General features: G+C 41.0%; 1 protein-coding gene across 2 annotated transcripts in view; it reads right to left on the bottom strand.

The window, feature by feature from the left end:
- Positions 1 to 23048, bottom strand: part of MARCHF8 (membrane associated ring-CH-type finger 8) — a 97987-nt gene that overhangs the window by 52585 nt on the left and 22354 nt on the right. The gene's annotated exons all lie outside the window — the stretch shown is intronic.

Here is a 23048-nt window from a genome sequence, read left to right as displayed (position 1 = left end):
GGATAGTTGAAAAAAAACAACATAGAGATGCTTTTAGAAAACTTCATTTTAGACTATCAACATGTCTGCCTAGTACATTAAACATGCCAGTGCAGAAATAACTCTTCCTTCCCTGTACCCTGATGACTAGACAACACAACTCTGGACTCCAGGTGTAACTGGGTAGTAAAGCAGTAAAATACACTTTAATGTTTAAAAAAAAAAAAGTTTTAATGTTTAAATCACATAATCCCAAATCCATCTCTTAATTCCACTGACTTCAATCAAGTAACTGAATGCATAGGACCTCACAAGTCTAATAAAAATCAGATAAAGAATCCTGCTAGGGACCTTCCATGAAACAAGGATTTTATGCATTGAAAGGTCATACAAACTGTTGTAAAAGAGTATTAGACTGTCACCTCTCTCACCACAAATATCAAAGCATCTGCAAAATTCAAGTACCATATCAATTCTTGCAGTATGTATAGCATATAAATTTGAAGAACTTTAATGTGTGAAATCAAAGGAGCTTTTTAAGTCAACATTTCAAGTTATTTAGGTCTCCCAAAAGTACTGATGTGCCCTCCCCCCCAAAAGCCACAGGCTGACAAAACATTATCACTCCCTATTGTTGACAAAAGGAAAAAAGAAATGTCACTAAATATATTCTTGTGTACATGCAAATTCTATTTAGGTGATCAAGTCATCTTGGAAGGCAACATACTGGCAGGCAGCGTACATTTAAGCTTCACCAAAAGCACGTGATCATTAATCTCCTCTGGGGGGATTTCACATAAAGCTGACAATTTCTGCTTCCACCAGTAATGCTTATTTACTAAACCCTGGATTGGACTTGAACCTATCGTTTTGAAAAGAAAACAACTTGTCTGAACAGCAAAGCAGCGTTTTGTCCTAGCTGTCTAGCAGGGACTCTTGATTTTTGCACTTTCAAGTTTGGGGTTTTTAGCAGTCTGCCTAAACAAACAAACAAATAAATAGAATCCTCCCCAAACCAAAACAACCCCCCAGGCCGGGAAGGCAGGCGGGACACACACACACCAGTGTGATTAGCAGCCAGGAGCAGCATACATACAGACTTAAGATACACAAAGCAAATAACATTTGAACATTCTTGCCAAATGAGATTATGTGTTTGTATACCTCCCTCTCTCACACACGCACAAACCCACATGTTACACAGCAAATAATGCTCACAGAACAGAACAAAGACCCTTTGTTATTGTTCCATAAGGTTTTGCAAAATCCCCTTCTTTGTCTAAAACTGAATTAATAGTGTTGCTTGAGCCCTGATAATCTAAACATACAAAGCTTGTACAGAGAAGGAATACAGATTTCTTTTAGAGCAACTGATAACATTAGAAAATACAGACAAGCTTTTGAGAAAAGAAGTGCCAATTTACAAGCATCTTTATTCAGAAAATTAAAAAAAAAAAGTAGTAGTAAATACTGCAGCCATTCAAATGCACACACTCTGAAAGGACACAATTGGAGCTTAAGGCTTATCACACCCAGCTGTGTTTTAACAGAATCTCTTATGGTTACCTCCCCTCAAATAAAAGTACTAATACCAATACAATTTAAAAGCCAGCTTAAAGAAAAACAACTAAAAAAATTTCCAAGAACCAATAAGTTGTCTCTCTGCTTTTAATCCCTAGCACCTTCGGAAGAATGTTAGGGTGAGTGAAGGAAAGGTGCTTAAAAAAGAAAAGAAAAAAGAGCAGCTTCACAATTAGAACTGAACAAAGTATCACACTCAAAGGGATCGTTCATGTAGCAGTCTAACGAGGAGCTTCTACAGCAGCCTCTCCTGACAGGCTGCACTGATGTACATATTTATTTTGCAGGGCTTAACAGCATCCCTACAATGAACTGTAAAGCCAAGATACTCCGCTGACAAGGCATTCTCCTACCTGAAGCTTCATTTTCCAGCATGAATGCATGCGTGTATCCTCAGTGTAGCTTCCCCTGGTTGCATGACTCCTGTTATCCAGACTAAAGAGATGGAGCTGTGTAAGCAGAGCTGCTGACTGCCCTACATTTGCCTGCAGATGAAGAGTTGGTGCTGTACTTGCCTGGGCTTGTTTAAGCCCCCTAAATATAATACTAGTGTAGCTCAAACTAGACTAACTACTTCCTCCAGCTGATCCCAGTGAAAAGAGCTTGTGATGAATAATGCATGAGAGCTCCTATGAACACGCTCCATTCCTTGCAGCAGCTGATGACCACCTCTCCCCCATCCCCGAAAGCAACCCCTAGCAATTTTTGTGCTATGAAGCATAAAAATTTTCCCAATGTCCAAAGAGCAAGGAGGATGCCCCTCCCAGATCCATTTTCTTTCCTCTACTCATTAGTCAAACCAATGGATCTGGTGATTTTTTTTTTTTTTTTTTTAAGATATAAATCTATGCAGCTAGAAGTCAAAGAAAGCAAGATAAGCACAGAGCCATCTCTCTGGACTATACAATACTAGTAAATTCAGTTGCTTAGTAATTAATTTTTTTATTCTTAAGGGCTGTCATGCAAAAGAGGCTGTATAAAGATGAACACTGAAGACAGAGAAAGAACGTGACAGACCAGAAAATAATACAGCACAAAGAAGGTCGAAAAAAACCCGCAAACAACTGCTTGCTGTAGCTGGCAAGTTCAGTTGACTGTTTACAGAGGAAAGAGATTGCTTAGGAGAACTTAGTGGGTGGAAGAATATGGGGGATAAATTCACATGCTGCTTCTATTGAGCAATAAATTCCACTATGTCAGTACAACCTTGCAAGCTAACTACAAAAATCACTTACTTTCAGATATTCTTCCAAAGAGTGAACAAACACAGGACTAATTTGCAAGAACTTTATTTGCAAGTGCAATTACTGCAATAGGCAAATGTCAATACATGCCACTTGCAGATTCAGTTCCATTTCTCAGAATTGTTTTGCTTTGATTTCTTTGTTAGATACACAACAAATTATTTGGCATCTCTTTATCAGTTATCTGCTGCAATCCAAGTGACATAACTGTCCAAACCTAACTGACAAGGCTGTCACAAGCCGCTAGTTTCCTGTAAAGGAAACATGGCTTTAATGTATCATTTACAGGGAGAGAGCGCTTGCACCTTCCTAAATCCTGAATCGTGGCTCTCCAGTTTGGGCATAACAGAACTCTCTAGACATCTCTGAGGCTGCATTTCTCAGGTCACACCAAAACTCAGAGACAGACCCTGCTTCCTACCCCCATCTCAGGTGACTTACACAGTAAATAAAAGGTGAAGATAGAGAGACCGAAGAGAAAGGGATATTCAACATGGCAGTCACCTAGTGCTCAGTCATGACTGTTGCTTACATTGAAGTACTCCTTCCACCTCTACTAAGGGTGATCCTCCTGCAAGGATCTAAGCTAACCTTAGGACTCTCCAGATGACATTATCCAGGTAGTTGCATTTATTGTCATGCTTTCCCTGGGACACCCTCTGACCCTGGGAACGCTGTACACACCACAAGGCAGAGCAGAGGATTTCCTTTCCCTTCAACTGCGCTTTTTACCAGACCAACTGCATCTTCTCACCCTCATCAGTTCCCTGCCACATCCACTTTTAAACTGAGGCTTTCAGATCACCGCACCCCATTCAAAATTCAGTTTTACCACAAAATTACATGTTACAAATTTTGCAGCCAGGAGCACTCTGTATATACTTTGTTTCTCCTATTGTCTCTCTCACTTATGGTCAAAGACAACACCCTGAGCTAGATGGACCTTTTGTCTCATCCAGCACAGCTGGTCCCATGTACCAAGCACTCTGCATAACTCGCTGTTTCGCCCTCCCCCCAGGCTGAATATTCCTTTTTAAAAAGGAAAAGTCCAATAAAAAAATCAAATCCACACAAATATTATCAGATCCACAAAAAAGGCTATGGAAATACTTATCAAGATCCTATGGATAAATCTCAAGGAGGCAAAGGTTCTTAACATTTAAAAACCAGGGCCTTAATGTCTTCTTCCAGCTCCTCCATCGTGATTTTAAAAATGTGAACCAAGAAGCTTCCAGAAAATTAGCAGGGCTGCCCAAAGCAAGAAGGCAGGGGCTCTGCATAAACCCAGCCTTGGACACCATAAACTACAAGGTAAGCAATCGGGCTGAACACGACAGATGCAGGAGGACTACTTTATGGAGAGATCTGTTTCCACAAAGGAAGCCAAAAGGACTACACCTTGTTAGAGGCAACATAATCATATGGCATACCCAGATTCTACACTATAAACAAACAGTAGCATATTAAACATCTGAAATGAATCATTTAGAGCGCAACACAATAGTTTTGAAACACGGTATGTTACGCTAATTTCTGTACAACTGACAATTTCAGAAACTCCAGCAAATAGTAAATAATAAGCTGCAAGGTTAGCTCTATCAATGCCAGGTTCAAAACTCATCTCAGTATTTTCATACCAGATGAGCTTTGGTTAAATAACAGAATCCCTCTCCGTGTCAGCCTTGCAGACTCTTGCATACCCTCAGAGTGGCACTTGGTTTCAGTTCATACCGGGCTAGTGCGAAAAAAGCACTTTGCAAACAAAATTTCTGCCCTAGCTCAACCTGAGCAACTGCACTGCCATGAATTCACTCTCCAGATGTTATCTTTAATATCTGGAAGATAGTGTTGAATTCTGAGATATTTTTTTTTCCCCAGAGGCTCCAACTCTGAGGCTAATGGCAATCAATCACTGGAAGGGAGGAGGAAAATCTGCCATAAACATACATTTGTAAGGCTTTATACACAGGCAAGTATGTATCTAGGCTCAGTTAAGAATGTCACATAGCCCTTTGGATATTTACCCTCTTCCCCTTTGTACTTCAGGAGGTTAGGTCAAAGGTTATGAAGGTTGGTTTCTAAATTGAATTGGCGTATTACTACCATTACAAAGAATTATGCAACACAGCAAGCTGGAAGAGAAATCCGGTTTAATTACATTCTGCACCAGCGTTACGCCAGTGGACTCTCAGCAGAACTACGTCTGCACGTGGCCCACGGGACTACTCCCATGATACCAGGTGTTATGAGTAAGTTTCTGGGAGAAGCAAACCAGAACACAAACAGATGAGTGTGAGAATAATTAAACACTTTTTATTATTTCATACAGTTCTCTCTGCTGGGTATTCAATTTAAAACATAACATGAGAGAATTAAAGCCTATCTGCCTTCTAAAAGGGTCCTTCATAGGGATTTAAATAAAAAAATAGGGTTTTCCTAGCTTTTTAAAGAATAATGAACTCAATTAGTTTCTGAATCCATCTGTTCAGTTAATGTGCCATACAAAGTTTGTGATTCTTAAAATCGTAGCATCTGAAATGATGGGATTTGCACTAAAATCTGGTTGTCCATTTAAAAACACCCATCCATACACAAATCTCCCAATTTCTATGTATCATGGCTTCGGAAAAAAAACCCCAAAACCCCAACACAGTGGAAACATGGATATTGAAAGTCTAAAGCCACATGGCAAACAACTCCAAAATGACATGAGTTCACAGTTTTGTTTTGTTTTTTTTAAATGACATGGTATTTGACTACTTAGGGTTAACATACTCTTGAGTGTGGCATCCCCAAAATAAAGCAATTTGGTTCCCCCCCCCTCAAATATTAAATATTTGTTCATTTAATCAAATATTGGAATTTAACCAATGTGTTGATTCTTATGTTTATGAGGCTAAAAAGAATAGTTTAAAAATTAAAGGCATTCCACTGAACAGCTTTATATTTCATTTAAAATGAACAGCATTTTGTAGCATTCTCCTGCATGCCTGAAAAATCATGTTGCTACTGTAAAAGGAAGAGATGCAGGAGAGGCCTCACCACAGCAAGAACAGTGCGTAGCAAAATCATCTTTCATTCATGCACACTTATTAGGTGAAACTTGAAATAATGTGTGCAGTGTCAGCTTACACACACATCACTTCATTACATCCTTATGCTAGGGGCCAAGCTGAATCATTTTTGTTAAGTATTTAGCTACTGGCTGGCCAGTTAATTTTACAGTCAAATTTTGTACAGTCTATTTAGTTTCTCCCATTTCTAAATAACTGCAATCTCCTGGGGAAATTCTCTAGTAGACCATCTGCTCGTTTCCTATAAATCCTCCTTTCAGACCTTACGCAAATTTCCGAGCTGCCAATCAGAACTTCTTTGATGTCTGGGTGAAAAAAAAACCCCAACTATTCTGAACTGAAACCTGCAGTACAAAAAGATTAGTTATCCCCTGATCAGTAAAGTAACGATAGCAAAGCGGGTCATTTCTCTGCAATGCATCTCAAAGCAGCAGATACACCCTCAGTGGGACGAGCAATTAGGGTCCTCCCTGGCCACAGGTTAGGAAAGGATGGTCACAATCCAGGGACAATTTATCTCACATTTTTAGCTTGTTATAGTCTCTCCCAAGTTTCTGCATGCTCAGCACCTTGTTTGTGACCGTCTCAGTTGGTACTGCCTGGGAACAGCTGATGGACATTCCCGGTCTAACCCCAAAGGAGGGTGGAGGGAAGGAAGAACCAATTTGGACGGCTAAAGCATAATGGGGGAAAGATGGGATGAGATGTTAAATGCGAAGCAGTATTTCCTGTCTGTGAATTCGTGTAATCGTGCTTGTGCAAGTGCTGCACTGCTCCTTTCTGGCTTGTGAAACACTGCAGGCTGCACAGATCCAATGTTAGACCAGACTTTTTCCAAACAAACAAGGCTGGATGGAGTTTCAGCAATCAGGAACACACTGAAGGAGCTAACAGACTTTGATCCAGCAGATGTTTCTCTCAGCCTATGCGAATTTCACAGTGGAAAAAAAGTGAGGATTGTATATCTATTTTTAATGAAATTAGCACCAGTATCCAAACTCTGTACCAAGCATTAACGAATACCATGTAACATCCCATGCTTCCATGGAACAGGCAGAAAGACAGCAGTACTTACGGGTAGGAGCTGACTTTCGGCTGCTGCCTGTGCTTAATTCAAATACTTGTCACTGCAACAGTAAACTCACAATGCTGCAAAGCAATATAATGGTGCTTACCCAAGTACTGTGGGTGTCACTAATGCACCTACAAGAGTGGGGTACAACAATATGGCCCAAAGAATTTTTTCAAAAAGCATTAAAAGATTGATTGCAGAAAAAAAACCAACCACAAACCCAAACAAAAAACCACAAACCAAATCCACAAAAAGCAGTTCAGACCAGAGAAAATTGGTGATTGAACATGAAATGAAAAGGCCAAGCAACTAAGGGGCATATTGAGCTTCCTAAAAGGTTTTATTTCCCCTCACATCTATAGTTTTGCCTCTTTGTTCTGGTTTTTTGGCCTCAGAAAATATAGCTGAGTTCAGAATAGGGGACTGCACACAAGTTCTCCCCAACAAAACTGCACGTGCAGGAACTAGTTAAGACACTTTCACAAACATTTGAGAAATCTAAGAAAAAAAAGTAAAAACCAGAACTTTGTTATAAAGAGGAACTGTAAGAGCTTCACCAGAATTCACCAGAATTCACCAGAAAAGATGCAACAGACGTGGGAATAAGGGCTCTGCATTAAACACCCCAAAAAATTCTCGTTATAAACCAGACCCTGAGACTTTACAGACATTTCTGTCTTAATGACTGGATTGAAAAACAGCAGGGCCATAAAAACATCTCATCTACCTTCCTTCACTCTGTAATCCATTGAGACTTGTGTATGCCTTGGCTAGGTTTACTACAGGTAGCCAGAAGTCAGTCTTAAAGGACTTCAACGATCTACTTCTTGCACCAGAACCTGCTGCCAAATTGCTGGGGGTGGACGTGTGAGCAGAGAGAACACGGCAGACGTATCCTGGAAGAGGATAAATTGTGAGAGTGCATTCAGAGGGGGCCAGAGGAAAAGTACCCGGGTTTTGCTGGATGAGGTACTGGGGAATGGCACTTTTAAAGCAGTTCCTTTAAATAAGAAGCTGTAGGACCAGGGGCTGGGAGAGGACAGAGAATTCTTTAAGGAACTGCAGGGCTTTTGTAATGATTAGTGACCTGCTAGCTGCTTTACAGGTGGGCTTGTGTCACAAATGTCAGACTGAAACCAACCAAGTTGCTAAAACATTTAGACCCAGGTATCAGAATTCCTGAAAGCAAGTATTTGGATCTGGAGATGATGTCTAGCACATTGAACACATATTCCCCATCTCTCCTGGGGGCAGCGGGAGGATTCATGGCAGTTTGGAGGCAGAGCAGCGGGGCCGGGTAGAGGCTAAAGCTGGGAACACTTTCAGGAGATAAGCAGTCCTACTCGGCGTGAGACTGGGTGGACTGGAGGGGAAGGTCAAAATGCTCATAAACCTAGGAGCAGCAGTAGTGGTCTCTGCTGTATCTACATTCAAAAGGAAACAGAGGTTTACAGATGATAAGAGCAAAAAAATAGAACAAAACAGCGTGGTATGGACACGATATAGCAGGAACCAAAGCTCTGAGGGGGACAACACAGCCCAGCCACGCAGGTTCTTTTCTCTTTCTCCCTAGCTACATTCGTGGGAAAGGCCCAGTTTCCCACGGAAACTGCAAGCTCCTATACTTCAGTCAGTTCATTCTAGTCACCATTAGAAAGCATCTTTGAAAACAGCATTATTTATTCAGGCTCCAAAACCCACAGAACAAACAGTGTAAAAGGCGGCCCTAATACTTGGGCATGTTACCTACTCCCAAAATTCTCCCTGTTAGCTCTTGCAGAAGAAACGTCCCTCGCACCAGCTAAGCTCAGGATGCGACTGGGAGAAAGTGCTGTCTTGCTGCAGACATGCTCGCCCCATCTGGTTTTTTTTATTTGTTTGTTTGGGGTTTTTTGCCAGTCTATTGTCTCCTATTAACATTTCCCTAATAGTCTGTTTTAGCTCACCAGAACTCCCACCTTTACTACGTCTGATATGGTGGAGCATTCCCTTTTATTTCTTTTTCCAAATGTTTCCATCTAAAAATGGAACAAATGGTATCAATAGAAAATATGTTAAATGGTAAAGACCTGACTCCTTGCAGATCTAAAGTTGGCCTTGTCAACAGAGAATCAAATTAAGATGTTCCTGCTGGTTCCACAAGATCAGTGCTAAGCCAGGCATTAGTCAATCTTTTCAGTAATCATCTGGAAATGAATTTAAAAAATCAAACATAAGTAAGTCGCTGCCAGTTACATTTACAGGTGACACAAAGCTTAGCAGGGTGGTAAAAATGATGAGGCTTACAGCCACTTCACAGACACTGAGCATCTGAAATTGATTTTGGGGAAAAAAAACCTGTACTCAAACTGTGTTTTATTTTCACCAAATCAAAGTGACACAGGCTGTAACAGCAAGTTATGCAGGCTTCAGCCTATAAAGGAGGAGTACAGTAAAGGATTTAGGAAGCTGCAGCGAAGTGACAACTGGAGAGGAGAACCTGAATGGGTTTGAGGACAAGATCACCATTCACCCCTGCATTATAGCAGGTAGAGGTCAGTTTTCCCTCTGAAGTCCAGCACTGCCAAGGTATGAGCTGGAGAACTGAGGGAGGACAACAGCTGGAACACCACCAAAACCCTAAGAGCAAGAGCAGCACAGCTTGCCTTGTAGTTAAGACACTTGCACCTCCAGCGTCCCAATCTTTCCTTTCACACAGGATAGGGGGCTGAAAAGGATCTCTTCCCATCCCTCACTCACTTCAAACATTTTCATGTGTCCCAGTAGGAAACACTCTACTTGGAGAGATTCAAGAATTTTATCTGAAAAGTTTACCTAAAAAGTAGATGACCTAACTTGTTTGTACCATGCTGATAAGTCCAATGTTTCAATTAATGGAGAAAGAGTCACCAACAAGCAGCAGCTGGGAGCTGAAGCCAGAAAAACTTGGAATTAAAAAATAAAAGTTGGATGTGGGTTTTGTAAACTGTGATGGTGGTTGGCACAGAAACAAACTACCAAGTAAGATAGATTTACCCTTCATCTTCAAGTCAAGGCTAGAGGCTAAAGTGCCTCTTCCAAATTCCGTGAGTTCTGGGTTCAATGTATGTTGCATCCAGTTACCCCTGTAACACAGGTCATTACAAGTCAGATGTGGCCATCCCTGCTGGCCTTCAACAGCACAAACTTCAAAAGGAGTCATTAAAATAAAACAAGCCATTCTCAACCAGACTAGTGGGAAAGGGTTTGGGGGTGGGAGGCGCTGCTTTTATGCTGCTGACTTTAGTTAGGAACCAGGACAATCAGTCCTTTATTACTAGTGCCTAGAAATACATGAATATATATTTATTTTAGATAGCTATGTTCTGCTTTGCATATTAAAAAGTTACATACAAAATAGCTGGGTTTTTTGGGGGGAGGGTTTTTTTTTTTTTAAAAAAAAAGATTTAATTTGTACTCCAACCTGCCTTTCCCTCTTCTGCATGAACTTCATCATTGTGTGACGGTACAGCTTTTTACTTGGCAGTTTGAAGAAAGATAAGCCCAATAGTCAAAGTTTTTGTATTAATCACAGAAGAGAACCAGTTCAGTTCTATTCCCAGCTGTATGGGGAGAGAGTATCTTATATTAGTTTAAGCACAAATAAACACTGGCAGTACCCAGTGACCCTAATTTGCAAATGTTTCCATTAAGTACCCTAGTGCTTCCCTTTTAAGTGCTTAACTTAAAATAGCTATGGTTTAAAGTTTACAGGTACACATTAGCTGCATTTCCCTTTTCCCAAATGTGCCAACCTTGGTGTCTGAAAACAGAAACATCCTATTCAGAGGTCACTTCTACGTTTCTGCCTGTGGATGTTTCAGTAACTCCAGTGCCTCTGGAGTACCTGATGCTTGTCAGCAGCCAAAGGGGAAGTCACACTGCAGCATTTCACGTGGAATGAAGTTGTTTAGCTGCTGTTACATTAACCAGCTCAGAGAAATTAAGATGCAAAAATTAGTGAATGTTTCACTGGTTGCATAGGAGCCTGCCTTGCAATCTTTACCCAAATAATGTGCTTTCAGTCATCTGCATTACAGTAAATATAACTAAAGAGGACTGCAGGAAAAAACCAAAACCAAACCAACCCAACAAACAACTCTTTCCTATTTGCTGGCATCAATCAAATGTTTTCACTGTTAGTATGCATAAAAATTGAAGCTAAAAAATATCTTGTAAGGCACTTGCTGAGGCAAATGTACAGTGATGTTTCGAACTGAACAATCCAGAAACAACCTCCTCTGGCATCTACTGCTTGTGAATAGTTACTGGAAATAGGCAGGCAGATGATTACCAGAAAAAAAACTTTACAACTGACATGGGGTTTGTGCATGCAGTCAGAGCTGACTAAAACATTTTCTGTTCTGAAACTTTCCATTCAGGAAAAGCTACCAATATGCGTTACAAGGCTGTTCCTTGACCACTTTAAAGGAAAAATAAAACTCAGCTATCAGTTGGTATTCAAAAAAGCTAGAAGCAGCCCCTACAACTTTTAAACTTTTTTAGGCTCCTCTCTCTAAATGGATAATCTCATACTTCTTTTAGGAATTTAATGCAGATCCATAATTCTGATCAACATGTGGCCGTGGGATTTAAAATACAGTACAGGAAGACAAAAGAAAAGCTAAGAAAGAACAAAAGTATTGTATACTAGTCACTTCCATGGTCTGTATGGTAAAGTCTGGCATCAACATACACTGCAGGGGTGATAGGATACGATTTCTCATGTGACAGCTATCCCTGTAGGGCCTCAGGGGACTTACAGGTATGCCTGCTTGTCCTGGAAAGACAGCATTGAACTATGGAACTACAACTTTCTGTTGTACACAGCCACTCCCCAAACACTAGAAGATAGAGAGATCTGCCTCTTGTTTCTAGGAAGCATCTTTTTCTCTACTTAAGAGAGGTTAACATCCCCCACACAGGGAAGCACACATCTAGCGCAGGAGATGCTTCACAATAGCTCAGACTTGATAGCCACCTATGAAATGAGTCCTGGTACTGGCTGAAAACCTGTCCTGAAATAGCATGAAAATAAGAAGGGACAGCATGGGATGCCATTCTAACTCATTTATTGTTTCCCTAGTGATAAAGTACAGAAGAAAGGATAGTATATTGGCTTGGAAAATCCTTGTTCAAAGAATAACCTGCCTCCGCATAGATTTGCAGTATAACATGATCAAGCTTTTAATGTCCATTTTTGACAGCTCTACAGAAACTAATCAATTAATTAAATGACTAATACAAAGCTCCACTAGCAGAAGAAGGATCAACTACTTTGTTGCAAAATATTTCCATAACTAACATAAGTTCAAGGAAAAAGTCCATGCCTGACTAGCAGTGCACATGCTTCCACCGCACACAACCTCTCCTTTCTGCACTCATTTCTTCACCAGCCTCATAAATCAGGTCTGCTTTAATCACACTTACAGATATTACAGCTAACTAATCAGCATCCTCGGGAGCCATGATCTCAAGAGTGCTGGGGTGTTTCTAATATTTATTCTGGGTTGTCACTTCCCTGTACACTGAAGTCTCCTACATCTATTGCTGAAATGGCTCCTGGCCTGGCCTTGCTGGTTGAGGTCACGTCTTTTGATCTACCATCATGGCTGTACAGCCCTCAACATCTACTAGTTCACCACTGTAACGGCAAGACTATTAAAAAGTGCACCTGAACTATGAATAGCATCTCAAGGATGTCTTCCACCTCATATGTTCTGCAAGTTTCCTATCTACTAACATCACCCACTGCTCTTTGTATCTTCATCTGCAAATCGCAAGCTTGTTACACATATTAGCTAACATGAACAATCCTCATGATACAACTGTGTAGACAAAGGAACTGAAGCATGAAGTAGCTAAAGCGGCAACTGCCAGCACGTGAGCTGGAGAGGCAGAGCTGGAAGATGTTGAGTGGCACACACATGGCTGGACGCTGGTGTTGGAGGAAGGCAGGGACTCCCAGGAGGGGGTCCCACTCGCTGTGAACATCAGGGGTGCTGGGAAGTACTGCCTTACACAGTAATGGGATAATCCCAGATCGAGGGGAGGCATCACGTGCCTCTTCACTCCAAATTTCCACTGGTGCTCTTAACCTCTAAGTGGGGAAAGAAATTTGGTACATCCTGGAGTGGCAGACCATCTCTTGGATAAAGTGTGTACGTGTGGGTAATGGTGTTTAATTATGTGGTTATATATTGTTGCCTCACTTCCTGGGCGTACCAAAGCTTGTCCAAGAAGGTTGATACAAAGGGTTAACGCAGTAGTGTTACAACAACCCTACGTAAATATAGTAACAATGACTGAAATTAGCCGACATGCCACATAAACTTGTTTCCTTTGTGGAAAGATCAAAATGCCTGTTAAAGCTGTGGATGTCTCACACAGACAATCCTGCGTGAAGACAGTTGCTAGTAATGTATAGAATATGACCTCTGCAGTAAAAGTTAAACCTGCAATCAGAAGAATGAATAAATTGAAAGACTCATTAAAAAACATGGTTCTGATACTTCCCTCCCCATTGACAAGATCTCTGTGTTTGTTTGCAAGAAGAATGTGATACAGAGGGGTTACAAAACCACAACAGAATCACAACCAAAAGACAACCCTTGGTCCTATGGTCTGCAGACTGGACGATACACTCTGCAATGTTACAGCATATTATCTAAAGGAAAAACATTTGGCACAAACAATATGCTAAAGAGCCATAATTTCTAGCAAAGTAATTTTTCGCAGCAATTTAGAGTATACTTTAAAAATAAAAATGGAGCAAAAAATTCCTTAAAAAACCCCACAGGTTCATTGAGATATTAAGAACAATATAGTTAACTAAATGAACACAACCACACACTAGTTCCAGTTACCACAGAGAGTGAATTTTACTTGAGAGTTAGAAAAAAGTCTGACTGATTTTTTAGAAATAAATAGCCATAAATACTTCTATGTCTGTGCGATCTAGAGTAGTGATTTTCCAAGGTATAAGTACTTAAGAGTAGGAAACGCAATTATCCTTCAAGGCAGTAAGGCACACTGGAAATCCGTGTCTCCAAATCCAGCTTCGATATAGACTCAAGTAGGTTACACAAAAAAAATTAGATGTACATCCCATTTCTTTACTATGATGTCCCTGAAAAACCTAAGCATTAGAACATTTTCAGTAATAAGTTTGTATCTCATGTTAAAACTATATCAAAAACTGTTTCCACGCTCATAAAATCTGAGTATATCAACATCTGTGCTAAACATGCACATTTGCAGTTACACTGACAGATGCATAATGTGCACACAAAGGATTTAGTGACATGGTCCCAGACTCTTGCCTTCAGGAACACCATAGACACTGCACCCTTACAGAACATGGTGGGAGCACACAGCATGCAGTTAGCTCATGGGTGAAGCCAAATGCTGCAGACGTGATGACAATCCTCTCCCTGACCCACACAGCCACCTGTTGTCAGGTCCAGAAGGAATCAAATGCAGCCTACATTCAAGCATATGAAAAAATTATAAACAGGCCACTTCTTCTGATTTGCATCATCAAAGTAGTGCTTATTTACAAGAGAGAATTGGGTTGTAAACAAACTTAAACCTCCACAAATTGGTAATCCCAGTCTTCCCTTTGTCTTTGAAGATGTCAAAATTCAGTTCTTGACTCCTAGAAAATGAAATACTGAATTTCAGCCACCGACCTCACAAAACACACATTTGGGCTTGCTCTGTAATAAAAGTGTACTTTAACTTGTGGCTGTCATGAAAAATCTCCATAAGCAACTTCCTAAAACAGGAGCAACATCTGCTACCAAAGAGAAACATGTTTAGCAGCAGAGAAACCATCACTTCTGGGACCAAGAGAAGCTGAATGGGTCCCAAAGGTGGATTTTGTTTCTAGGTGTGAGGACTATTGACTCAGAAGGCTGTAATCCTAAGAGCTTAGATTTCAGCAAAGCGTGGAGGAGCGATTTCTAAAGAATGAATTCTGCCCCCCCCCGCCCCCATCAAGAATTCTTCATAAATGGCATAAAGGCCAAGCAGAGCAAATCTAAGGCTATAACTTCTCAGAAGTTAAACCTTTAAACCATTGGGGTACAGGGTTTAAAGGGAAATCAGCGACTTGAAAGGTACACACAGTTTTAAAACCCCTGAAGTTCAAGTACTTTAAGGGTACCACACCACAGCATGCCTCCCTGGCAGAATTGTTAGTCTTTGTTCTTCTCAAAAAAAAAAAAAAAAAAAAAAAAAAAACCAAAAAAACCAACCCCCAAAAACCCACCCAAAAAACCAACCCAACAACCAACCAACCCTCAAACCCTAAACAAAACCAGAAAAAGCCCAAAATAACCCAAACCCCAGCCTTCTTTAAGTATTTCACCAGGTAAAGAAACACACCTGTCTGAAAGAGCAAACCAACAGTCACTCTCTATGCATCAATGCATAAGGCAAAACATCCTATAGGAGAAAAAAACTCCTGTAGTTCTGGTGTCTCTCACTTACAGAAATTACCTCTAATAAGCAAAGAACTTTAAAAATCAGTTTGCAGGAACCTGACAGCATCACTTTAGAGAAACAGTATAACTACTGGATGATGAAAATCACTGCAAAGTGTAAGTAGAATCTTGAGCCATGTCTTTGTGGAGCTGTGATGATTTCAGAGGCACTCTGTACCGACACAGATATTTATACGCACATACAACTCACTGTGGGATCATGGCTGACACACACTTCTCATTTGAAAGTAAACAAGCAAGCATGCTTTTGCCAGGGAAGAAAAAAATATAAACTCTTAAGATCCCTAGCTCAGATCCAGGGGTCTCTTTATGGAAAGCTGTTACACATTAACATACACCAGAAATATCACCAGACCTGCAAAACACCACCACCAAAACATACTTGGCTATCACATAATTAAACACCAGCACTTCTTTTACAAAATCATATTTTTAAGAATGATGCTCTGCTTGCTCAAGTGAACTGCTAGTGAAAGCTAGACAGAGATTGTGTTAATATCAGAGAGGTGGTTTAAGGATTCAGGTTAATGCAACAGCTACAAATCATAATAATTAACTATAAGTTTCTGGTCTTGAGACACCAAGGCAGGGAGTTCAAATGCAATAAGCAGACAAAATCAAAACAGAGATTGTTTCTGATTATAAGCAAACAGCAAAACGTGAAACTTTCAAAGTTTCTGAAGCATTACTATGTAAAAACACTCTGCTACTGTATCAACTGCTGTTAATTTTTGTAACATTTACTGAATTTTTAAAAGCAAGAGTTTTCTCCTCTTCTCCTTCAAATCCCTTTCAGAAACCACTTCCTGCAGTTTGCCTTTCGTAATTCATCTCCACTCAGAAGCCATCTGCTCCTTTCCTCACACACGCACGCTGTACACACTCCAAGACAAACACAATGCAGAATCAAACAGCGTGATCTGACTTTTTTTGTTAGGACTGCTGGAGCAGGAGCAGCTCCCTCCCTTCCATCCCGTCCCCTCCCCTCCCGCTTCCTGCCTCCCCTCTTCCCCCTTCACCGGGTTTGCTGGGAAGCAGCACGCTCTAGCTTCCAAAAGCAGGGCTTGAGAGTACCAGCTTCCCATCCTGCACACAAACACAAAAAGAGCAGAATTTGGGAAGGTCACAGCATTTTGTACATTTACCACAACTGCGATCAAGCAATGCCTACCTGCAGGAGGAAGACCCCTCTGCTCTCCATGCACCCCGTGTCCACCACGCTCTGCAGCAGAGCTTTGGGCCAGCTCAGCAGAACCAGCTGCAGAGTGTGATTCTGGCAAAGCAGTCATCTGAAAGGATCTAGAGACAAATGCTTCCAGCTGCTCAGCTTTTGTCCATACACCTGAAGCCCTTTACAAGGCTAGTCAGCAGTGCTAGCCCTCTTTCACAGATGGGAGGAAGGATAGCACCAGCACCCAAGGGACTTGCCCAACACCGTCTAACAGGGCAGTAAGAGACAAACGAATCCCAAATTCCAGACCACTGGTTTAATCCAGGCCTGGCTGCACTCTGTGTGCTTCTTGCCAGTTTTCCAGGTACTACACAGAAGGGGAGGTTAGCGGTGCTTTTGCCAGGAGCACGTGGGAGAGAAGAAGAAAGCCCTGAAGCTAGCAAGGGGCAGGAATGGTGGTAACTGCCCATGGGGAGAAGGCAGGCAGGCAAGGGCCGAAGGAGCGCCTCTGGCACTCACACCACTGCCAGATGCCAAGGCGTTTGTAGGAGTAAAGAAACTGGCAATGCCCCGTGAGAGCACATTCGCTGGGGCACCTGACAGCAACTGCAAAGCGCTATGCGCAGGAAGGGTTTGATGCAAGTAACAGTTAAGTTAAGAACAACTCTCCTAATAACCAAAAGGAGAGGTCACTAGCAGGGTGGTGTTCAAGCGTGTACAAATGCACCCGTGGAGAAAAGAGAGGCATTTGGTGCGAAGCAGTTTCTCAAGCAATTTTCCTATTTACTTAGTGCTCCTCACTAGACTGTTTACCTGCTAAAGATAACTGGAGCGGGAGTACATTCAGACACCTGCTCCTACACAGACAGGTACTAAAATTTAGTAAAATTTATTCAGCATAGAATTCAGCCATGGAAATACCATGCTGTCAGCACGACAGCATTGCTGCTGGGATACAATTCTGAAGGATGTTACAACTGTCTCAGTAATCTGGCATATTCTCAAATGGCAAGGTCTGGGAAATATTCCTACCTGTTCCCAGACTGCAGAAATGAAAGCATTTTCACTGCAGCTCTTCAGGAGTGCTTCTGCCACAGGTTGTCTGCTCTGTCAAAAAATTGTCTAATTGCTACTTTTTAAAAAGTGGGAAGTGCAACATCAATTTTTTTCTGAGAAATGCATTACGATCCATTGAAAAAAAAGGTAAGTAAAGCCAAGCTCTGAATTGTTAGGAAAGGACTTTGCAATTTCCACGCTGAGGCTAAGCCTATAAACAGTACAGCAGGAGACACATTCTGCTTCCCACAGAAGAGTTAAAGGATACTCAGACCAAAATTTTTCCATAGTTAACCAGTTTCTATAGAAAGCAAATTTAATAAAGGAAAAATGCCAAGTCTAGTGTTAATATATGACATAGCTACACATAAACACACAAATCTCAGTATAAAAATAATAAGGGGTGAAATTCTCAAAGGATTTGCAGCCTAGCTGCTTAATGAATGATTTGGTTCAATGGGCAAGCAAAACCAAACACACACCCAGCCTTGCAAATGCCTCAGTATTTGGATCAAGTTCAGCCAGTCAGAGCCCACGTTCACAGCTCAAAGTCCAAAAAGTGAATGGAAAAGGTCACAGAGTGCTTCTGTACCTTAAAATAATGGCTCTCAAAGCGTCATGCTGGATTCAATAACATAAAGCATGGACCTTTATATTGCATTACTGACCTACAACTAAAAATTCTTGCAAATCAATCTATTGCCTTTTTTTTTTTTTCCTTCTTCAGGTAAGTCCTGGTTTCCCAGTAAGACATGGCTTATTTAAATCAATAGGCCATAATGCCTTTCCTGTAATACAACGCAAAAGATCATTAAGAGGGCAGAAGAAATTTAGCAAGATGCAGCACAATGTACTTCTTTCACCATAATTTCATCCAAACAAATTAGGTAGTCACAATATCTCCAAGATGACAGCTGTGAGAAGCACCTGGAGATATTTGCAATGATCATAGCATCTCTGCTGACCACATAGCAGCCAGTAATACTACATAGCACTTGGAAGACAAGAAGATAGTTCCTCTAGAACAGAGGACAGAAGGGAGTTTCAGTTGATCAAATGGAATACAGCAAGTTTAAATTTGACTAGAACATTCATCTGCTTCTGTGATAAATGCTGTGTGATCTTTGATGACAACTTAGTATTGCTTCCCAGGTCCAGGCCATTGATAAGAGTACTGCACACCCAAAATGACTTGCACCAACATCTCATGATCTCTCATTCAAACACTGATCCTGTCCATCCCTGATCCGCTTATGAGATCTGCAGAGATCATAGCACAGGAGGCCATGGCTGGGAAGTCACACATTTTTAGAAGAGCAGTGTAAAAGCTATTGCTCAGGGAGCTTCACTCACTGCAGAAACGTTTACTAAGAACTTGTAGGACACATCAGTCCACTTCAGCAAGTGAGGCACAAAGCCCTCAAACAGGCAATGTTAAAACAAAACAAAACCAGAGCAACACCTCGGCCACCTGCCAGTGTTGGTTCCTAATTTCCAGTCCAAATTGTGACAGCTGTTAGCTTTCAGATGCGTTAGGAAACATCGCTGCCAGCATGTTACCCACCCCACGGGCGGGGAGGTTGTAGCATCTCACAAACAATGGAGTGACTCTCCCTTAAATCAGGTATGTATGAAGCTATTCCTAGTGAAGGATAAGTAAGAAGCTAATGATGGTTATTAATAGCCCTTAAAGCTAACAGTTCATCTGAGTTAAATGCAAGAGTAATAATCCCTTTATGACCTTCCCCATTTTTACTGGAGAAATGGACAAAGTTTCATGAAAGGCTACTGTTAACCACAGTTTTCAACTATTTTAAATCTTGCAAATTACTCTAACCTGAATTACAATCTACCAGGCTCTGCTACTTATACATATATCTGAGGACTTAGAAATGGTAGGCAGGAGCTTTGCCTTTTACCACCTCTTCAAATTCAGTAGGATTTTTGCCCCAGACTTCCACAGGTATTGAATCTACATGTTAAATCTGCCATGAGGCATGCCTAGGCACTATAGATCAGCTAATTTGAGAAACTGGATTGTAATGATAAAGGTGGTAAGGATTTCTTGCTGTTCTTCATTGTTAGTCATGAATCATTAGCCCAGAAAACTTGCTCTCGTAGCAAGGAAAACTATTACTAAAACCAGTCAAGCCTTAACCTGAAATACAAGAGCTACATCTTGACCAGAAACATGAAAGAGAAGAAACAGTAAGAGATCTGGACTGTTCAGCTTGATAATTTTTCCTCTGCACCTCTACTACAAATGTGGATAATTAAACATATCCATAATCACGAAAGATAACAGAACAGGACATAAAGCATCTTCCTTCTGGGGAATAGGACAAACACTGATTTTTCACAGACTAGCGAAGCTCTCTCTCTAGGCACATTAGTACTTCATTTTCTGCTGTTGCGCTTCTTGAGCCTTTCCTCTGAAGAACTTACGATGCAGGATGCAGGTACAGACAAGCCACAGGTCTAGTTTGAAATAGCAAGAACAAAAGCAAGACAAAATTTCGTTTGCTAGTTGACACTCTACCTTTATTCACCTTGGCTTTAGCCAGAGCTTGGTAATAAACAGGGGAGATACATAAATGACCCTGCTCAATCTACAAAGCACACACCTGGCCTAGACCACTTGGTCTAAGAACACAGCCTGATATTACGAAGCCAACCTACATATTTAACTTTGAAGTAGTAATATTGGTTTTGATTGTGGTTTGGGGTTTGTTTGATTTTGTTCAGATTAGCAAGTGGCTTTGTACAACTCAAAACATTTTAAGACCACAGTGTACACATTTGTTTGAGGTACTTACTGTTGTTCCTACACAGAAAAAGTAAGGAGTGTTTCTATTACAACGTAGAAATAAGGCAAGAAAATCATGGCACTTGAATCAAACTGTGAAAAGTGGCACTTGCTCCCGCACAACTATTATATGTTTTTGCAGAAATCCATCTGAACTGTGTCTAGGCCATCCACAACACGAAGAAATAACTGTGAGCCGTGTTGTGTAATGCAAAGTTACGCAACTGAAATATGAAAGTACTGAAGTTACACTGACTTTGTACTGAAGTTCCAAAACTGAAGTGCAAATGCCTTCTTTCTCAGTTTTACCTAGTGTCTTTCTCTTGTACAGCAGATGTTAACTACGGCAGAAAAATCATTGACAACTGCTCAGCAGATTTGCTCAACACAGGATCATGCTTGCTCCACATGCTGCTCTCTATTTTGCAGTGGTTTCTATCTCAAACACAAACCAGGCATTTTGAAGTGATTAAAAATATGGCAGCAATAATCTACAATTTCTTTTCTCCTGCACCCTATCTCCCCTTTACCATACACTTTAAATATAAGCAAAACTCACAGTCATGGCCAGAGGGTCCTGATTGCACCCAAGAGTTGACAGGGACTCTGACTAGCAAGCAGCCTTGAATGTCCTAGCTGATGCAATATGAACATTTAACTGTATTGGTCAAAGTCAGCACATCAACAACTTGACTGCCCTGCAGCTCATTCGTTAGATCCAGCATTAGTTAACAGCAGAAGCAACGCAGTTTGCAGGAGTGGGAAAGAGCCCAGCTGCGGCTCGCATGCACAGGAGCAGCCGCAGTGTCAGTACAGCTGTGCATCAAGGACAGCAGGTAGTTCATCCTGCGCTCCAGCTGTTCCAGTTGTGGTTTTGGCAGAATACAGGACACTTGGGGGATGAATGAACATGCTGATGGAGACAGGAAGGACAAGACTTGGGAAACATGAAATGTTTCCAGTTTAGCCTAATCTATTGCTTGCATAGTCCCAGTCCCCATTATTTCCTCTGCAATATTGCACATATTTAAATAAATATTCTGTTCTGTTTCAAATGTCCCAAAGCATGAAAGTACAACAGCAGCCTGGCAAGGGAAACAATAATCAACATTTCAACTAGTTATCATGAAGGAAATGCAGGGGAGATTTGTTAACACTGAATTGCTGTGTCAGAAATGAAGAACAGATTTAGAAGGCAACTTGGGACTCCCACTTCTGGGCTCATTGCACGGTCAGTTATCACAAGTTGTTCTGATGTGATCAGCCTCCCCATCACTCCCGGGGAGGATAGTTAATTCACAGCACTGCCCTGCATTTGGCAGAGGGGCTGTTTCACTCTCTCAGAACATACAGTTTCTGTATGGGAGGGGACCAAAGGGAAGAAATAGCAGAGCCCTCTTACCTAAAGAGCTGCCCAGTCAGCAACTATGTGCGGCAGGTGGGAAGTGAGAGATTCCAGCAGACTCCTGAGACAAGGTGCTTTATGGACTTAGAGCACCTCATCTGTGAAAATTAACTTCTTGCCTAGTCCTGGCAAGCAAAAGCAGCAGTGTGCCAGCCTAATTAATTACTGGTTTAAGAATCTGAAAGGGCAGGATCCATTTTAAGATGTTACTAAGGTGAAGAGTCCAAAAAACAACAATGGGACAATTTATTTTTACTGACTCACCAGTGAGTTTGGTAGGTGCAATTTGGACAGCTGACAGGTGAGAAGGGTAGTTGGAGCAGATGATCCTAACACATCAGAGGCAACTTCTTTTATCCTACTCAAAGTTAGTCTAAGTGAATCCCTTTCTGTAACATGACTGTGCCTTTCTAGTCTTTTATACTTAAGCTATGCCCTATCTGTAATCACTATCACCCTAGATCTCCTCAGAATTAACCACTGCTGATCAGTCCACAAAGTAAGCCCTGCAGTTGTACCATAATGTGAATGTTCTCTTGACCTGATTTTATGTTAGAGTAAAGCTAAAAAAAACCACAAAGATGTTTCTGTGGAACTGACAGATAACACAAAATTTAATGCAGTACAGTGTATGCTAAAGCATGATGCACGCTAAGGTCTTTGGGCTGGATCAGAGACACAGTCCAAGGGTAAATACGGTTGACATGTGAAGACTAGGCACAGTATGCTATTAAAAATTAAGTAGCCTATTAATTAGATTCTATCAGACTTATAATCATTAGATACTTCAGATATTTTTACATTTTGGTTCCCATTAGCACCACAAGACCTTAAAATGATTCCGTTCACATACTTGCTCCCAAGTTAAGAATACAAATCGCATCTCCAGAAAACAGCACAGTAAGTGTACATATGGGTGTATATTTCCTTCCTTGTGATATTCCAGTCAATACAAACCACAATGCAGCTACTAGATGCTGCCAAGAAGGAAAACAGGATGCATAGCTGCATATAGGGGTTTACACCCCATAATATTTTTCTTTTAGAAAGGTAAAATAGACCTGTAACAGCTTCTGTGACAATGATGTTAGAGTCATCATCCAAAATCCCTATCTGCCTTGAATTCTTATGCTAA

Source organism: Grus americana, chromosome 7, assembly GCF_028858705.1.
Source record: "Grus americana isolate bGruAme1 chromosome 7, bGruAme1.mat, whole genome shotgun sequence".
Lineage (NCBI taxonomy): Eukaryota > Metazoa > Chordata > Aves > Gruiformes > Gruidae > Grus > Grus americana.
This window is presented reverse-complemented; position numbering and strand designations above follow the sequence as displayed.